The following is an 18,251-nucleotide window of genomic DNA, read 5'->3' as shown; positions in this document are numbered from 1 at the left end:
CCCGAGAGTTAGAGCAGAGATAAATGAAGACCATGGCCAGGATTAAAATCATTGAGAAGATTCATTCATTTATTTTAGAAATATCTATCTCGTGCCATTTACCATAACTTAAGGCTTTTGTTAACACATGACAACGATCTCAACATTGCTCCGATACTTTGCACATATTTTCTTTATGATTTAAAATTTATAGAATTGATTTGTGAAGCACAATTGACTGTATGTTGATGCAATGTAACTTCAAAAATTGAACGGTAAACAATATGCACAGACAATTCCATCATTCACATTTAAAAATCACTAAAAATAATTAAAGAGTACCTTGAGCTTAAAAAAATAATTCAAGCGAAGATGTTTTTGCCTGTTGAAGGATAAATGCAAACAGGTTTTCAAAGCTAGTGGTTAGAACACCAATATAAATAAGATCAGTTGTCTGAACAGGTGGATAACTTTGACAGTTTCAGCCATGGTCTTCTTCAAACTGCCTACCCTAGAGATAGATAAAAATTTGATTCTTTGACATACTTGAGGCACTAGCTAACACTTACTGTCCAATAGGCTGAGAATAGATGGGTGGATTCAACACCACCTATAAAAGGAAGTCCTTGGACATTCAACTAATCCCTGTGACTACCGTATTTAAAACAATTGCAATATCAAAAGAGGTAAATTATCTAATTAACAGATGTAGTCTCTTGCCCTAGCTTTAAACATCAGCAGTTTCTTCGAAGTTTCAAGTTGATGGTGAACAGTCTCCCACCCCACTGTTTTCACAGTTGTTTCTGCTGCTTGGATAGCCAGTCACTTATCTTACTGTAATGTACAGATGCTATGGTTGTGTTCAACAGCTTCCCGCAACTGCTACTGATTTAGTGCTAAAGATAAAGAAAGGATACAAATTTTCAAGCTGGCTTCTGCAAGCATCCTGGGGGACTCTGTGGTTTGGACTTTACTACCTCTGCCAACCCAACCAATTTCCCAGTCTGCCATTTGAACTGACTGGGATTTGCAGTTCCTTCTGTGATTTGTGGGATCTGGGTGCGATGAACCAGCATATCCAACACCCAAAAACCCTCCAACTGGAAGGGAGCCAACTTTTAGCCTGAGGTGTGTGTGATACTACACACCAGTTGTGCCTTGTATCATTGTTCTGCTTGCACACAGTTTAGAGCATCCATGAAAGATGGGGAAAACGAAAGAGCCAAACAAATTGTGCACATTGTAGGACTGTCAGTCTGAATTCTCATCTACTTCCATATTCAGATGTTACATTCAATGACCAGACTAAGATAATTCTTTTAGTCCAGATGGATAATTTGCTATAAGGCACTTTAACATGGATATTTAAGCAAATAAATTTGTGTGATAAAGGTTCAGAGGCCCCAAACCTCAAAATAACCAAGGAGTTCCTTATGCAAGGATATTTGACTTTCCTAAGAAGATATGGATATGAGACCCATACCAAAGATTAAGCCATATGGTAAGGACATGTACCCTCAAGGTAAATATTAACTAGCCTAACATCTGCTAAAGAAAATACTGTCTTGAGAGCTACTGCTGAAGTTCTTCATCAAATCTTAAAACTCAATTATAAAACATTTTCAAATAACTAGCAGTGTTATTTGTGTTAAGACAACATTTGCACTGTTCCCTTTGTCAAAGGGTTCCAGTTTCTTCAGTAAGGAAACCTAACAGCAGAATGTTATCTTTGCAACCAGTAAGTGGACTACAGCTTCTTTAAATGCCATCCTACCCTCAAATACATTTACAATATATTTGGGAGAAAGAGGACTCAATATCCATCCCTTGCTTATTAGTACTTTAAATGTTGAGAATAGCAGGTTCAATTTCATATGGGGGTGGGGGAGAAAAGAGAATGATTCCCCCCCCCCAAGCTTAGAGTGGCTTATTGAAAGATCCTACAAGGTATTTTGAATAAACTCTCTGAATTATACAATAATGAAGAGGTACAAAATTTAGCTGAAGTTCAGTGACATCACATTCTCCAGAGACTGAAAATTTGTCCATCAACAGTCAAGCTCCTAAAATTCTGTATCAAAAGTGTGCTGTGATAACTATTACTCATTATGCTGAAGTCTTCTCACTGCTATAGCTGGAAGATGTTGCACTCAAATTCTTGGCCAAGAATAAGAAATTGCAATCCATACAAAACAGACGTGATTATAGCTCCAACTTGGTAACAAGACACATAAATACATTGTGGTCTAGTGTGCCTGTTTAAATTACAGGTGAACAGCAGTAAAAGGGCAGTGTAAGAATGTCTGAAAATCCGTAAGTAGAATTTGAAATCAGAAAGTTCACAATATGCTTCCTTCATACCTATAGCTGATATGTTAATTATAAGCAGTACCATAATAAATATCCTCTTTTGGATTATGTGAGAACTGACTTCTTAAACTGGCCTAATAGTGGGCTTTCCTGTAACCATAAGAACAAGCTATATTCTAAAACGGGGATGGGGAACCTATTGCTCTTCAGATGCTGCTGGCACGGCCAATGGTCATGGCTGGTCCAACAAAAGTTTTGGAGGGCCACAGGTTGCCCATCCCTGATTAAAATTAAAAGAGCAAGTATGTAACACTGGACTGGTTTGCATGACACTGTAATCTGAAATATGACTTAGCAGGGACCATGCAAGCATGCAGACTCCCAGAGGGGATCTTGCAGGCACTTTACTACTCCCCAGTCTCATGGCATGTTGAGCTAAGCCAAAGTTTGGCTTAGTGTGTCACCTGAATTCAGGCTCATGGTTATGTTTTCTCCTCATTATCAATGGGCTGGAGCCAACAGCAGATTTCTGCTTAACTCAGTATGGCACAGGAGCAAAAAGGACCAGGGAACAGCAAATTGGGCTGTGAGCTCCTATACATTCACACAGTCCCAGTACACCATAGTTTGGCTTACCGGATTGTTGTGCAAACCAGGCCACTGTCTCACATAAGAACATACAAAGCTGCTTTATATCAATTCAGACTACTGGTTCACTAGGCAGTGCCATCTATTACAACTGAAAGACACACTCGATCCTCAAGGAGAAGGTCTTTCCCTGGTTATTTTAAATCTGGAGATGCTGCAGTCAGAACCTGGGGTCTTCTACATGTACCACTGGGTACAATGCAAGCTTTGGTAACAGAAAAACCAGCCAAATGTGCATCCCCCATTTGTGGTGCTAACTCCTCAGGCACTAGTGAGCGACACATTAGAGCACACCATGTTTCTCAGCAAATATCAATGTTATCCTAAAACATAGCAACTGAAGACAAAACACAGTGCATTTCTAACAGATTAGCGTGCAAATGAAGGTTCTTTGGAAACAGAGAACTACAAGTCAAGATATAAAATTCTATAAGGAAGAAAAGTGTGATCTTACCATGATCGGAATATTAAACAAAGTACAGCATCAGTTCTGGGTATCTTTGAGCAGTTCGTCTCACGAACACGTCCAGCATTTAGTTGTCTAGGAGAAAAGGATACAGGAATGTATTAGGTATCTCTACTGAACGTAAAAGCTATGGATCACTACAGATGTTTAGAGCTGTATAAACAGTAGAGTCAAAGTTTCTTTTCACAGCAGCTGAATCCTGAAGTATCAATATTTTGCTTATGGTTCTGTGATCAAGAAAACCGTTTTCTTAACTGGGACTTAGGTTAACTTTGTCATACTCATGTAGTAAAGATCAAGAATATAGACGTTTACTTTTATTTTTTGGTAAGGAATTTAAGGGAAGTGGTTATTTCAGATTCCTAGACAACAGCACTAAGTTTCAGCTGCCAAGCCCTGGGCTACACTGTTTAAAAAGCCCCACCTTCAGCTACTAGATGTTCTGCCATTATCATCTCCCATTTCTAAGCTTTTTGTACATAAGTTTTATTCACAACCACAGGAAAACTTGCTTTGGTTAAAATAAAAATCAAGCACTCTCACTGTAAAGGGAAGCAATATAATCTAAGCAACATTTCATGCTGTAATCTTGGCCACATGGGTTTCTAAGCCTCACATATGGCCTAGTTCTGATAGTATGGCTAAACCATGGTTTGGCTCTTAGGGCTCTGCCCTGGCTTCACAGACTCTCCTCTGTCTGGGGTTCCAATTATCTCCTCCACTTTCCAGTTTATGGAAACCACAAAAGAAGAATATTGCTTAAGGTGGGGAGAGGAAAAAACACCCATGTGCAACCCAAACTCTAGAAATCTTAGCAGGTCTTGCTAGCCAACTTGGTCACCAAGACTTTTCTCCTCTTCTCTATGCAAGGTCAAGAAAAATCCCCTGCTCCTCAGACCTGCAAATATAAATGTAGCTCAGGTGTGGGGCTGTCCCTGCACTTTGGCCTTCAGCCCCAGCCCAGATTTGCAGAAATCAGAGATGATTCCTACAGTTGTAGAAGCCTAAGGTGCACACAGCACCACCAGTAGTCCGGCCTAACCTCTAGTCTAGAATGATCCCGCTTCCCCAATAGCCACTGTGGAGAAGTTGTTTGATTCAGAGTAGGATTGCGACTCTGTTCAACAACCCACCTCAATCAGCCAATAACTGTTTGTCCACTTAACTATATCTGTGAAACCATGTAGGGTTAGGGAAATAAAGTGGGATATAAATACAAAATAGATATCTAGAGCTTGTTCATGCAGTAAGAGCACTTTGGAAGCCAAGGGACAAAGAGACAAACCCAAATAATCCTTTCTAGAGAAGGGTGCAATAATTTTCCCTTTTCCTTACTCTGCTCCATGTAATTCTAAAGTCCAGCATAACTGTGGAGACATTTCCATGTTCCACCAGTAGGGCCAAGAGATTTATCATCCTCCGCAAAGGATGATGGACCATTCAACATGAGCAGTGATGGGGGACTTCCGGGACAGCGCCATCAGCAATGGCGGAGTTCCTCTGACCGAGAGGAACCCGCTCTGTGAAAATCGGGTCTTGCCGCCGCGGCGAAGGCGGAGACCCTTTAAAAACCACAGGCGGAGGAAGCCTGGGAACGTGGGATTCGGCTGACACCAGGAGCGCCTCCCCTACTCGCAGGGAAACCCTTTTTCGGGGGTCCGAAGCGACGTGGGGTGAGTGGCGCGGTGTTTTGAATCAACTGCTACTTTTACGGAGTGAAGCCGCACAGCCGTTGCTGGAGAGCGCTGACTTTTTCCTGTGGACAATTGGACTCTAAACAAGTACCCGTGAGTAGAACGGAAAATTGGATTAAGTATTAAGAAATATTTTAATTTGGCACTGAAGCGGGAAGGTTCTAAACAGGAAGTCCGCCTCCCGTTTTTTTGTAAATAGATTGAAGCAAAAACTTTGTAAGCTATAGTCTGGAAAGTCGTATATAAAGTTATAAATTTCATTCATTCATCACCACCAAAACCCCTCTTGGAAGCAGGAGAAAAGAGGGGGATTTTTGACTGTTTAAGCCTGCAGGAGAGAGAGTAAAGAAAGATAAATTTCCCACCGTCTCAAACCTGGGAACGGGGTGTCAGAGACAGAAATTTATGGGGAAGTTCATCGACTGTGAACGGAACGTCTTTAGTAAAAAAAAGAGAGAGAAATAAATTGACTCCAATGTTGCTTCTTGCAATCAAAAGAAACAAAGTATTTGAAAAGTGAAAGTAATTTTTCTTTGTTGGTCCTGCTTTTAAAAGATGGATACAAATAGAAATTGTCAGCTTGTTAATTTGTTGCCGGAGCTGAACTGGGGACCTCACAGCTGTATGATTAGGATCGTGAGACCAGACTCTAACCTTGGGGGAAAAAATGTGTTTACAAGAAGTCTTGGTGCTTGCTTTTTGCAAGACAAGTGCTTTGCTGGAGCAGATGCATGAGAAGATGGATTTGATGACTGTTGCAGTCAAAAACTTTGGACAAACGGCGAATACCCATATAGAAACCATTCAGGAACCAGCCCAGGAATCTGTTTTGATAGGGCAAGCGCAAGTGCAGAAGAAAATGGAGGAGGTTGCTGTTGAACCTCAAATAACACAAATGGAGAGATCCGAGGCCTTGCAGGAGTATAAGCCGCTGTTCTTGAAGTTTGAATCTGGAGTGGACCAGGGGGGGTCTGGAGTTGTGAGGGCTCTTAATTTTGGAAAGACTTTGAAACATGCTTTTAAATACTTTCTGGATTACAGTGTTGACTGTGGGGAATGGGCTGACCTGCTGAGGAGAGATGGAGACACTTTTGGATTGGAGTCCTCCCGAGACCTACCCCCCAATGAGAAAGGAAAGAAAATAAGAAAAAGATCAACAAAAGACAAAGTAAAGGGCAGGTATAAACAAGAAGAAGACCTGCAGAAGGGACATGGAAAAGACTTAAGAGCCTCGGACATAAGAGCACCAGGTTGATGGATTAGATGGACAAGAAAGGACTGACAAAACCCGAGACCAGGAAGAAGAAACGATGGATGAAGATTGGAAGAAAGTTTCAAAATTTATTTGGAAAAGTATTGTAAAATTAATGAGTATTAGAAAAATGTTGGAATGAAATTATTTGGCTTTAGCAGAAATGTCAAAAAGAATTATGTAAGAATATGTTATGGTTAAAAGAATTTGGTATATATAAGATTTAAGTTTTAAGTTTTAGGGTTTTTTAGGGTAAGATAAGGTTAAAATAGATTAAGGTAATTTAAATGACAGAATATTGTGAAAGATGGAAAGGATTTGCTGAGATAATTAACAACTAGAATACAAAAAAGGGAGGTGTGAGGAGGTTATTGAAATAAGTTAAGGAAAGTTAAGGATTTGGGAATGTTAGACTTGTTTTTTAATCGTTTATTTTTGTTTTTTGATTTAGATGCATTGTGTGTTTTGTTATTTATTTATTTTTGACTTTGGTTTTTATTGATTTGTATTGTTTAATTGTTATGTTTATCTACTTCTTTCTCTCTTTTTCTCCTTCTCTTGTCTTTTCTTTCTTTTTTCTTTGTAACTTTAAAATTCTCAATAAACATCATTTAAAAAAAAAAAACATGAGCAGTGATGTTATGGCTCCCTATAGGCAGTTTCTTTGAAGGGATCTCAAGATACGGTAGTTTCAATCAGGACCCCCCCCCCAAAAAAAAATAAACCCATAAAAGACTAGTAACTTCTGCTAGGAAAAAATAATTCAGCTCCTGGAAAGAAGCTTTCTCAAAACATTTTCACAAAAGGAACATGCCTTCAAAGGGAGTGATCCTGGAGCTATCATAGAAAAGGTCCTCCCCAGCAGTCTCTTAAAAGAGGGCCTGTTCAACAAGTCAACTATCACCCAGAAAACCACAAAATAATTATGAAGGAGGTTTCAACTGTACTTCCCTCACCCAAGCAAGCCAACACTCCTCTACATCTTCCAATCCTCTTCACTGAAAGGAATATTTTATTTAATTTAACTTATAGACCGCTTAATAAAAAAATACCTAAGAGGTCCACACAGCGGAAATTCAACTCCTCTCATGAGGGACACACAAGTAAATGAAAGGGAAACTGGCCTCTCTCACTGACCATCCCTTTAAAATTGATAAAATAATATAAAATAATACCCTCTACTTTTCAAAATCCTGACAGCTTCATACAAGCCCATATCAAAAGATCATGGGTAGACCCACTCTGAGCACCATCACCTCCAGCAGGCAAACATCAGCTCTCACCAAAAGGTCTCTTACACAGATCAGAAAACAAACCCCTTCTCTTCCAACACATAGGTAAGATTGGCACATTACTTAACTAACTAGTCAACAGTCAATTGACTATGTATTATTTGACCATGGTCAAATATTTTCAATATTCCACAAAACGATGATGCTTGAAAATTTGGCCAGCTGCTTATTTAGCACAGCTGTCTTTTTTTGGAAAAAAAAAAGTTTTTTGTTTAATAGTTGCTACTATATGGTTTTACTTCTGTCTTCATTTTTTTGAAGTACAGCAACTGCAGGTTGGCTGTTCCAGGATAAAAGCCCAAGAGAACTTTTCCGTGAATTGCACGCAATTGTAAAAACGTTGCCTAATACCACTGAGTTATACTTTACATGAACAGGTCGTTACTAAAGCTGGTATAAAAAGTGGCAGCCAAGATCCATTTCACACAGCATACCAGAATGACACCTATTCCCACACCAACCTGCCAGTGCCTTGAGAATTCTGCTGAAGCCCTTCTCCAGGTGCCCCCATCAGTGGTGAAGGCATGTTAGGGGTCAGTGGGAAAGGGATTGAAAAGAAAGTTGCCAATACTGTGGTGCCTTTCCAGAAATCTATGGTGTAACCACATTTGGATAACTCTGTACAACTCTCATCGCTGCATCTCAAGGAAGATATTGTAGAGTTGGGCAAGGTGAAGAAAAAAGCCACAAAAATTACCAGAGCGCTACAGCAGGACACCTACAAGGAGCAGCTACAACATTTGAACCCAATTGAGAGTGGGGTGGTGGAAGAGTAAGGCGGCATGATAAAAGTGTAATAAAATTAAGCACCAAGTAGAGGAAGTGAAGAGAGAGAAGTTTTTCCTTCTTCTCTCATAATACTAAAAGCAAGGGTCATCCAATGAAGCAGAGAGCTGGGAGATTCAGGACAGACAAAAAAAAGACTTCTTCACAAAGCACTGAGTTAAACTTTGGAATTCGCTGCAACAAGATGTATTAATGACTACCAATTTAGAGTTTTAATTAGTTTTATCTGCCATGAATTTGTCTCCCAAGGGTTACTAATCATGATGGCTACTTATGAGCTCCAGGATCAGAAGCAGCAAGCCACTGAATACCAGTCTCAGAAGAGCGGAGAGTGCTTTCTGTTCATATCCTACTTGTGGGACTCTGGGAGGCATTTAGTTGGCCACTGTGAGAAATCAGATGCTGGATTAGACAGGCCTTTGAACTGATGCTAAAGGGCTCTTCTTCTGTTCTTACTCAATCACAAAGGAGTTTGCTTTTTCAGCATTGGCACCCCATTTATGGAATGTCGTCCCTAAAGTGGCTTGGCATGGCACCTATGCTGCACTCTTTTCAGCACCAGGCAAAAGTTTTACTCAGCCAGGCATTTAAATTGGCTTTATTTCTAGTTCTGCTTTTAGGTGTTCTATTTGATATCATCTTCCAGTTGTTTCCCATACTACAATATAATTTGATTATACACTGCCTTAATATCCAACCAGGATAAAGGATGGTATTTAAATGTGTGTGTACGTACGCATGTATACTTCTCTTAAATAATTAGATTAATATTCAGTTATGTATTACCCACATGCTTGTCCTATAGTTCAGACTGCAATACTATGGTCTCTTGGAGGGCATCTGAGGGGCCTTAAGATAGATCAGATCTACCTCTCCAACATGAGTGAGAGATCCAATGTTGAGGCCTTCTTATTTAACTGCAATGAGTCTTCTGGCATTCTGGCCCAACCAACATCCAACACTGGATGGTCCAAGAAGGAATACGGAGGGAAGGAGCTGGGATCCTGAGTCCTCCCAGTCTCCTGTCACACACCCAAACCAGGTTTATTTATTTAAGTAACATCTGAACATGTTTAAATCTCTTCTTCCACTCCTTCTAGCAAAAATAGAAAGGGAAATGTCAAAACAGAAAAACACAGCAGGAAATGGACAGAAGAACCCAAAGGCCTTCCACCACTCTCACTTTCATCCTGCTAGCTCAACTCACAGGATTTTCAATTAAGGCAGCTGAATCTCCTTTGGATTTTGCTCCTCCCCTAACATTAGGATTGCAGTCTTAATCACTAAAGCAAATCAATGTATCTTCCAGATACAGCAAGTTAAAGGATTCTTCTCTATGTAAATGAAGAAATGATTTGCTCATTTATCAGATATGAATACTTGCTCGAAACACAAGCTTATGTTCACCTGGTGAAAATAAGTTTCCCTTGTCTGTCCAGTTACTATCAAATCTTGTATTTTTTTTTTAGGAGGCTAGCCCAAGGCAGAATGAAACAGAAAGGAGCAATACTGGAAAAAAGAAGAAAAGAAAAAAATGCCCAGTGTGCAGATTCCCACGCTTAGGCTGCAATCCTAGACTCAGCTGCTGGGGAGTAAATGCCTTTGAACGCAATGGGATTTACTTCTGAGTAGATATTACAAGACTGCACTGTCTTGTGCAAGACTCAAACTGTTATGGGAGTTAGTTGTAAGACACAACCTATATTGAATGGTCTCTGTATAGATAAAAAAAACCTAAAGCATGCAAAATTTACACATTGTGACAACGTCAATGAAAGGAGGCCTGGTTGTAATAATAAACCAGTGAAGATAATATTCTAGTTGTAAATCAACAAGGCTCATCAGATTTAGGAAATATATGAAGTTGTATAGGCCTTGTTCCTTGCTGATTTAAATCAATTCACTCTGTTACTATGTCAGGAAATTTTTTTTGGGGGGGGGGGAGCTATGGCTGAAGTTGGAAAATTATTTTTTTTATTTTTTTTATTCAAAGTTATAACAAAACATATTTTCCAAAAACTTATCCTTATCCCCCCCCCATTTTTCCTCCCCCCCACAGAACCCACAGACTATGTCAGGAAATTAACTGGAAGCTATTGTAGCTCACATGGCTTCCAATTAGTAACCTGGCACAAATTAAGGTTGTTAGTAACCTGGCACAATTACCTCCGAAGCTCAAAATAGTTTGCAGCCAGGTTATTTAATGGAACACATCCACCCACACAAGTCTTCCCAACATTTAGGATAATCATCAGATCCCCTGCTCCATGTCCTTTCCATTCAGAGCCATGGATGGTAGGATGATTGGTGGGGATAGGACAGGGCCTTTTAAGAAGTGGTGTCAAGGCTACCTTCCCCAGGAAAACTAGTGGGTTCACACTCTCATAATCTTTAGACAGATGATCAATAGCTTATTTTAACCTGGTTTTTGGAATCTTTTAACTTTGCATCCTGCTGCTACAAATGATTTATTGCTGGGTTTTAATACTATTTTATTACAATACTTTATGTTTTTAATATATTGTAAGCTCTTCGGGGGGCTCTTTTAACCCAAAACATGAGATATAAATATTCAAAAATAAACAACTTGCACACAAAAATCAAATGCAAAGAACACAAATCCAATTCTCAAGCTTGGAGCTTATGAAGAAGTGGGAGATTTGTCTCAGCAGCTGCAGAGTGCTTTGGAGATGTTCTCAGGCCCCTTCCACGAATCCTTAAAGCCTCTCCTTAGCTCTAAGCAAGGGTCCCCATCACTTGAAACAAGGGCATGGTGATAATGTTTGGAAGCCACAACTTTTTGGGTGGCCACACAAAATTTGTATGCCCCTGACAAACTGAACTCCTTTGTTTTTGAAATTAGAAGCCTCAAACTTGTTGATTACTGAAGTATCTTTTTTGTTCTAAAAAGATTAATGCTTACACATACTTGTCAACTATTTAACCAATCGCTTTTTAAAGGTCAAGGGCACAACTACAATAATGAGATAGCCTATAGAATGCTGTCAGATGAAAGCACAGTAGGCTGTGGTAAAGGTAAAGAGACCCCTGACCGTTAGGTCCAGTCGTGGACAACTCTGGGGTTGTGGCTCTCATCTCGCTTTACTGGCCGAGGGAGCCGGCGTACAGCTTCCGGGTCATGAGGCCAGCATGACTAAGCCGCTTCTGGCGAACCAGAGCAGCACACGGAAACACCGTTTACCTTCCCACCGGAGCGGTACCTATTTATCTACTTGCCATTCGTGCTTTCGAACTGCTAGGCTGTGGAGCACCCATCAAGGGTAACACCATGCCTCAATTCAGCTGCTCACTGTTACCTGGAGGGATTGGAAAGTGCAGAAGCAGAAAAGTTTTTACTTCCTCTAGTCAAAATGAGATGCTACTGCTCAGCTAAGAAAGCAACATAACTAGTATTAGTTTGGCAACTCCCTCTTATCAGGAACAATTTCACTTCACACACACACCCAGATGAGGTCCCAGGTCACTCTTATTTGGCTTAAAACCATAAGTGAGAACAACAAAAATCCTGAGCATCATTATTTAAGAGTGCAACATCTTCTAAGTTCAATAAAGATAGTCCATGTTCCCCATATTTTAATACACATGACTCATAAATGCAACATCTAACTTGACACCAAAATAATATGTCAAGTGGCACGCTTTAGATAAATGCAAATCAGTGTAAATTAGCTGCAGCTCTTCTGCTGGATCCCCCCCCCCAAGAACACATTGTCCAGGTTGCTGAGCCCTACCTCAAGCTAAGCAAAATCAAGTAGATAAAGAGGAAATAAATGTGCAGTATGTTGAATTAGTTTTACATTCCAAATTTGGTTTATGGACCAAAAATTTACCAGGCAGTTTTGAGCAAAACTAGCTCACATTCATCACACTATTCCAACCAACTGGCTAAATTTCATTTCATCTGTAAGCTGAATGCAAGAGCCATAATAATGAGAACATACATGCCATTTAAAAGCATTTCTTAGCACACCACACTCAGACAACAGTATTCAAAGTGATATATAAATGAAGTTCTTAGCTTCATTTGTGGAAGTGCCCTCAGTTCCCCTCAGATAGAAAGTACTGAGGAACTACCCCTCCAGGAATTGCTGCAATGACTACAGACTGTGTACACTTGAATATATGAATTAAAAATAAAGCTGAATGGAAGCAAGTGATATTTGTGGATGATATGATGTGCCCACGCTGCTATACTCCAATGTGCTTTTCTTTTAACTACTTTTACACAAATGTTTTCTACCTTGCCACCATTTTACAACACATTAAAATAACTCAAGTTTCAGTGCGAACCAAAACAGACATTTTTCCTCTCAGCTTAACACAAGTTGATGGACTGCATTTTAGTCAGCCTACTCTGTTGTTTATTTAAATGGAGCATTAGTTTAGTAAGAAAAAAGTAGCAAACAGGGAGGTAGAATAAACTGAATGCAAAGACTGCCAATCTGAAGTTAAGACAGCACACCGGAGTATTTAGCATTTCAGAAAAAAACCAAGTTCTCTTTGTATACTACCCCTTCAATGCTACATCAACATTCAAGTGACCTAAAGACCAGACTCAAGAAAGGCTAGGGAAAAAAGGCCCTACTGTATTGTGTGGCCTCTCCTACCTAATTCAGCTTTGAAAACTACGTACTAACTCTACATATCACAGGTCAAAACTTAGGAGCAAGTCTGTCTCCCCATTTACAAAAATGGTTTTGGAATGTAAGAGCAATTAATCTATTACTTTAAGACCAATGCATAGTATGATCTAAGCTGCATGTGGTTCTAACTACAGAACTAAAAAATGACTGAACGTGTAAATTTCCAGGGTGGAGATAACCTCAACAGATTTGCACCATCTACCTACGCATGCAAGTAAGCAAACAGTGACTGACCAATATTCACAGCACTTCAGGAGAAATTATCAAGCCCCTGATTTTTATTCCCCCCCCCCCCCGCCCAAGATCTACAGCACCCTTTAACTAGCAATGTGGAATAGTATCCTTGCAGACTGGGCATCTAGTTCACAATCCCTCTGACCAGCATTGCTGGGAGGGGGAGCACTATGCTCTCTGGTCATGTACAGAAAGACCTCTTAAACAGCTCTGCACACCTTACTTTCTTAACAGCCTTGCCGGGGGTTGCCTACGGCCACCCCATTTCCACGCACTGGATCCACAAGCCGTTTTCTTACCCCCTTGCACTTTTATTCTTCTGTACTGCCCCCTCAGGCCCATGGCGACTGCCTAGGCAGCCCAGAAGACACAAACACACACTCCGTCCCTCTTACCCCCCCCCCACCTCAAAGCCTAAAGCAGCTCCTCACCTCCAGAAGGATCTGCAAAATCCTCCCCCTTTCAGCGGCGACCCACAATAGCAAATCCCCTTATTTAACTGGAACGGGGAGAAGGCAAACGGGGGTGGGGGAGTGTGAAGCGTTCCTTACCCCCAAATTCCCAGGCTCACTCCGTTCCTTCCACCCTGTTTTCCTAACCCAGGCTGCCTTCCTCCGTTACCCACAGAGACGCACGAACCCCCCCCCCCCGCCCCAAAGGGCTGGCATCTCCTGCCCAGACACCCGCTTTGCCACAACACGCACACCATCCACACACACACCCAAGCGCATCCACATACTACTCCGTGTACACAGATAGCCCACCCGCCCCCCTTTTCCCTGACTCAAGGTTTCTCTCTCCCCCCCCCCCGGCCGTTTGTTCTTCCCCTCATGCGATGGACACGCCTCCTCCCTCCGGCCTCCTCCACGGCTCTCCTTCCAACCCGCCCCCCCCCCGCCCGCCCGCCTCGGGCGACTAATCAGAGCCGCCCCCACCCCCGCCTCGCTTTGCCAAGCGCCGACCCCTCCCGCCTCTTTCCCTCCCGCCCGCGCCCCCACCTCACGCTCCCCGCGCCCGCCCGCGCCAGGTTTTCCGACCAGCCCCCAAACTCCGAAACTTTCCCCCGAACAGGCAGGCGGGAGGGCGGTTACCCGGCGGCCCCTCGTCCTCTCGCCGCGTCGCCCCCCCCCCCCCCACCAGCACCACCTCAACACACGCGCGCGCACAGCCCGCCTCCCCACGGCCCGCAGTTTCCACGGGTGCCTCTGGCACCATGCGGAGGAGCCTCCTGCCCGCCTCCCTCCGCACGCTCACCGCTCTTGCCCACCAAGGGCGGAGGGGCCTGGCCCGGCCGGGGGGCACCTCTCAGCCCCGGGCAGGAGGCGGCGGCGGCGGCGCAGCGTCTCCCCCCGGCGACGGCGAACTCGCTCCTTTCCCGCAAACACACACAGGCTCCATTGTCCGCCAGCCAGCCAGCCTCCCCCCTCCTCCTCCTCCTCCTCCTCCCCCTCTCCCACATGGTACCGCCCATCGCCCCTCGGCCTCCCTCCTTCTCTTGCGCGCCCCCCCCGTCCGCTCCCCGCGAATGAAGCAGCCTATCGCGCGCGCGCTTCCCCCAACCCCCCCGGCCCACCCAATCAATGGAACGTCTCCTCCTCACTCACGGGCAGACTTTGACTTCTCCAAGCCATCGGGGCCGCCTCGCCTCCCCAGCAACGGGAATGGTAGTGTCCCGGTGGAGAGGAGGGGGGGGCTAGATCCCCCCCTTTCCTCTCTCTCGGAATGGTATCAACTGATTCCTTAAAGAGACAGGCCTTGAATGCATGGGTCCTTCCTCCCCTGTAAAGCAGCACCGCCCTCACCTCCCTCCATTCATCCTGGCACCGCCCCCGCAATTAGCATAGGCCAGCCCCATACCTCAAGGTAGTTTTCTTTCCGCCGCCTCTTCCCTCTTAAAGACGCAGCCACCCAATGGCACTTCTTAAAGCGACATGCTGCCCTTTAAAAAAAATATTCTTTTCCCCCCACCACACACACACCCCCCGCAAACCCATCTCCACCAGGAACTCCTCGGAGCCGGCCTGGAATCTCGGCACGTTTATTTCAAGGCATCAGAAGGCATAGAAGTGTCTCTGTGGCAATGCGAGGGGGAGGCACACGTCCCAAGCCTAAGCCACACCCAGGCAGGGCGCGCACACACAAAACACACACACGGAGGCTCTGCTCACTTCCCACACCTCAGGGCCCCTCGTCTCCCAGGTACGGCAGCCGCGCCGCACGCTGCAAAAGCACACACGACACCTCGCCGCGCTGAGATGCGTAAGCCTGAAGCAGGCTCTTACCAAAATCAAGAGACAGGGCGAGTGAGGCAGGGAGTCGGGCTGCAGCGCAGCACAGGGCGAACACACGTTCTCCTCCCGCCTCCACTTGCCCCCCCCCCACAAAATAGCAGACACTGATTTAAAGAGCATGTCTGCACCATCCATCTCAATTGCAGGCTCACAAATTGGATTTTGCAGAATTAAAAGCCGAGCTCTCTGGCCGGGAGGTCGGGGTCGTTGTATTAATTCAGGAGATGCATTCCATCTCGGCGATCGGGCGGCCCCCAAATCTGATCGGCTCCCAGATTTATTCTCTCCTTCCAACCTCATACGCCCGCTCCCCCGTCTTGTGTGCCCTATTACATAAACCCTGCGGGCTATCAACCAAACCAAACGCATCTCACGCTTTAATTTTGCTAGGTATACTCCAGATCCATTAAAATCTACGGAACTGTGGTCATTGGTTTCGATAGGTATGTGGATAGCACCCGTATGACACTTCGCTGGCAAAACAGACATAAAAAAGCCAAAAGGCGGCGGAGGAACCATGTTCATATTGATTTAATACAGCTCCTCTTGGCCTGTGGATTGTGGCTAGCTACAGATATCCACAAACCACAGTGGTTATAATGAATTTGCAGGGATTAGCTTCCAGCATTTTTAATTTCCACACGTCTTTACAATTAAACGGCAATGAGATGAAATGAAAATTTGTGCCTCCTTTTCTTGTCTCTAGGAGGCAGGAGACTTAACCCTCTCCACCATATACTCTTACTAAAGTTCAATTCTCAAGTCTAACCCCTAACATATTTCCTCCTGTTTCCTTTCCTCACCCTCACCTTCGAGAGGGAATTTTGCACCTTACGTTTTTGCCCATCCCTTCTCAACCCCCCCCCCATAACAAAGAGCTGAAAACAGCATTTCCACAAACTTTTGGGAATATAGCTTCCCATTTTGAGCATAATGGAATACAGGAGGCAAATCCACATTGTCTCTGTTGTATTTTGAACTGGAGGCACCAACCAATAGTAACAGAAACAGCCAGTTCTTCAGCTCCCTTTGTAGCCGAAATTCACTGGGGCTATCATGGGCACCACAGTGAAGGATGGGGAAAGATGTGTCTGTAAGTCATGTTTCTGAAATACACAACAAGCACTGAATGTGAACATGGAAACTGGTAATTTAGCTTCCTAAGAACTTTGGTTTCCACCTAAAAAACAAACAAACAAGTTACTAGCCCTTATGGTTGCAGAAATGAATACACAGTGCCTGACACACACAGCCAAGAAAACGGAAGTGTGTGGGACATGGATGAGAGGGAGAGGTAGCTCTGAACTGCTTTAATGGCTATAGTGCGTGAGGATATGTATTTAAGCATCGATTCTTTCACATACTTAAAAAAACAGCAAAAAGTGTGTTCTCATTGTGAGCACTCTATCACGTACACACAGAAATCAAGCCCAAACATGCAGATCTGTTGCACCAATAAGATTTGGGGGGCCAGTTTCAACTTTCTACAGTACAATTTAAAGCCCTTTGAAAACTTCCCAAACCAGTTTGCCCATAGACCATGGTGTATGTGTTTACCACAGGCTATGCCAGCTCTACAGTGCCATTTCCAAGCCTCTGAGAAGTTATCACGCATTTTATATTTCATAAGGTCTCATAGAAGGTTTTTGGTTTTTTTAAGTAACTTGCATGCTGAGCAGATAGACCTCATCTGCCCATGACCCACCCACTCACCCAAGAACCTGTGCCCATTGGTGGAGAAGGAAATAAATGCACAAATAGTCTGAGCAAATGATCCTATCATAAACGGATAAAGAGAACAAAGTGATATGCATTAGGACCAAGACTACAATATCTAATAACAACAAAATACACATCTTTATGGAAGCATTGAGATGTGGTTTTCTAAATATGTTTCATAAACATCTGAAAGGCCCTGCAAATATTATTGCGCAGGACGTAAATGGGAGGCTGTCTTTCAGAAAGCACAGGTTAAGAATCTGTTGTAATAATATTTAGTACTTATGTTGCACTTTATAGTGTTCCAAGCACTCCATGTACATTGTGATTCTTGTTACACTCCTCGAAGGTAGGTCAGCATTATTACACCCATATTGCAGATACAATTTCCATATCAGTTGCCTGTATCCACCCACTAAGTTTGCAGCTGGGGCAACCTCTTTGCACAGCTCACACTCAAAGACACTATTGGATAGCAGATCTCCTAAAATAATTTTTTTATTATTAATTTTTATTTTTATTTAGTTTGCTAGTTGCCTTACAAAGACGGCCTGGAGGCAACATACTAGAAATCTGAAACAAAAAAGTTTTTTAAAAAACACACAGACACACATAAAGAATTAAGATTATAATGTTTAAAAGCATATCAACTTCATTTATTTAAAATGGGATTAGATATTTTCATGGGAGGCAGGTCCTTGAACAGGCACTAGCCACAATTACTAAACGAAGCTTCCCAATGCAGAGACGACATTCCTTTGAATATCAGTTCTTGGAGGGTAGGCAAACAACAAGAGAACTTTTGCCTGAATGCCCAGAACTGTCTGGTTGACTACAGTTGGAAAAAGAATGCTGTACTAGAAAGACCCTTGCGTCTTTCCAGCAGGGCTCCTACATTCTTAAAACCAGTGCAACA

At 43.0% G+C, this 18,251-nt stretch overlaps 1 protein-coding gene across 5 annotated transcripts in view; it reads right to left on the bottom strand.

Annotated features, from left to right (window-relative positions):
- BCL9 (BCL9 transcription coactivator) overlaps positions 1-15,330 on the bottom strand; it is a 38,255-nt gene extending 22,925 nt beyond the window's left edge. For 2 of the 5 annotated variants that reach the window (XM_081001481.1, XM_081001477.1), the window contains exons 1-2: positions 14,580-14,751; positions 3,392-3,478 (exon numbers count right to left, since the gene is read on the bottom strand). The gene's annotated coding sequence lies outside the window, so the exon portion shown is untranslated. Of the gene's footprint in view, positions 1-321; positions 337-3,391; positions 3,479-14,579; positions 14,752-14,929; positions 15,095-15,182 lie in introns of those variants that run through there. The other 3 variants (XM_081001479.1, XM_081001478.1, XM_081001480.1) reach the window with 3 other exon arrangements.
- Positions 15,331-18,251: the final 2,921 nt, after the last annotated feature.

Source organism: Podarcis pityusensis, assembly GCF_964106645.2.
Source record: "Podarcis pityusensis genome assembly, chromosome: 4".
Classification (NCBI taxonomy): Eukaryota; Metazoa; Chordata; class Lepidosauria; order Squamata; family Lacertidae; genus Podarcis; species Podarcis pityusensis.
The sequence above is the reverse complement of the archived record's forward strand: the minus strand, read 5'-3'. Positions and strand labels throughout refer to the sequence as shown.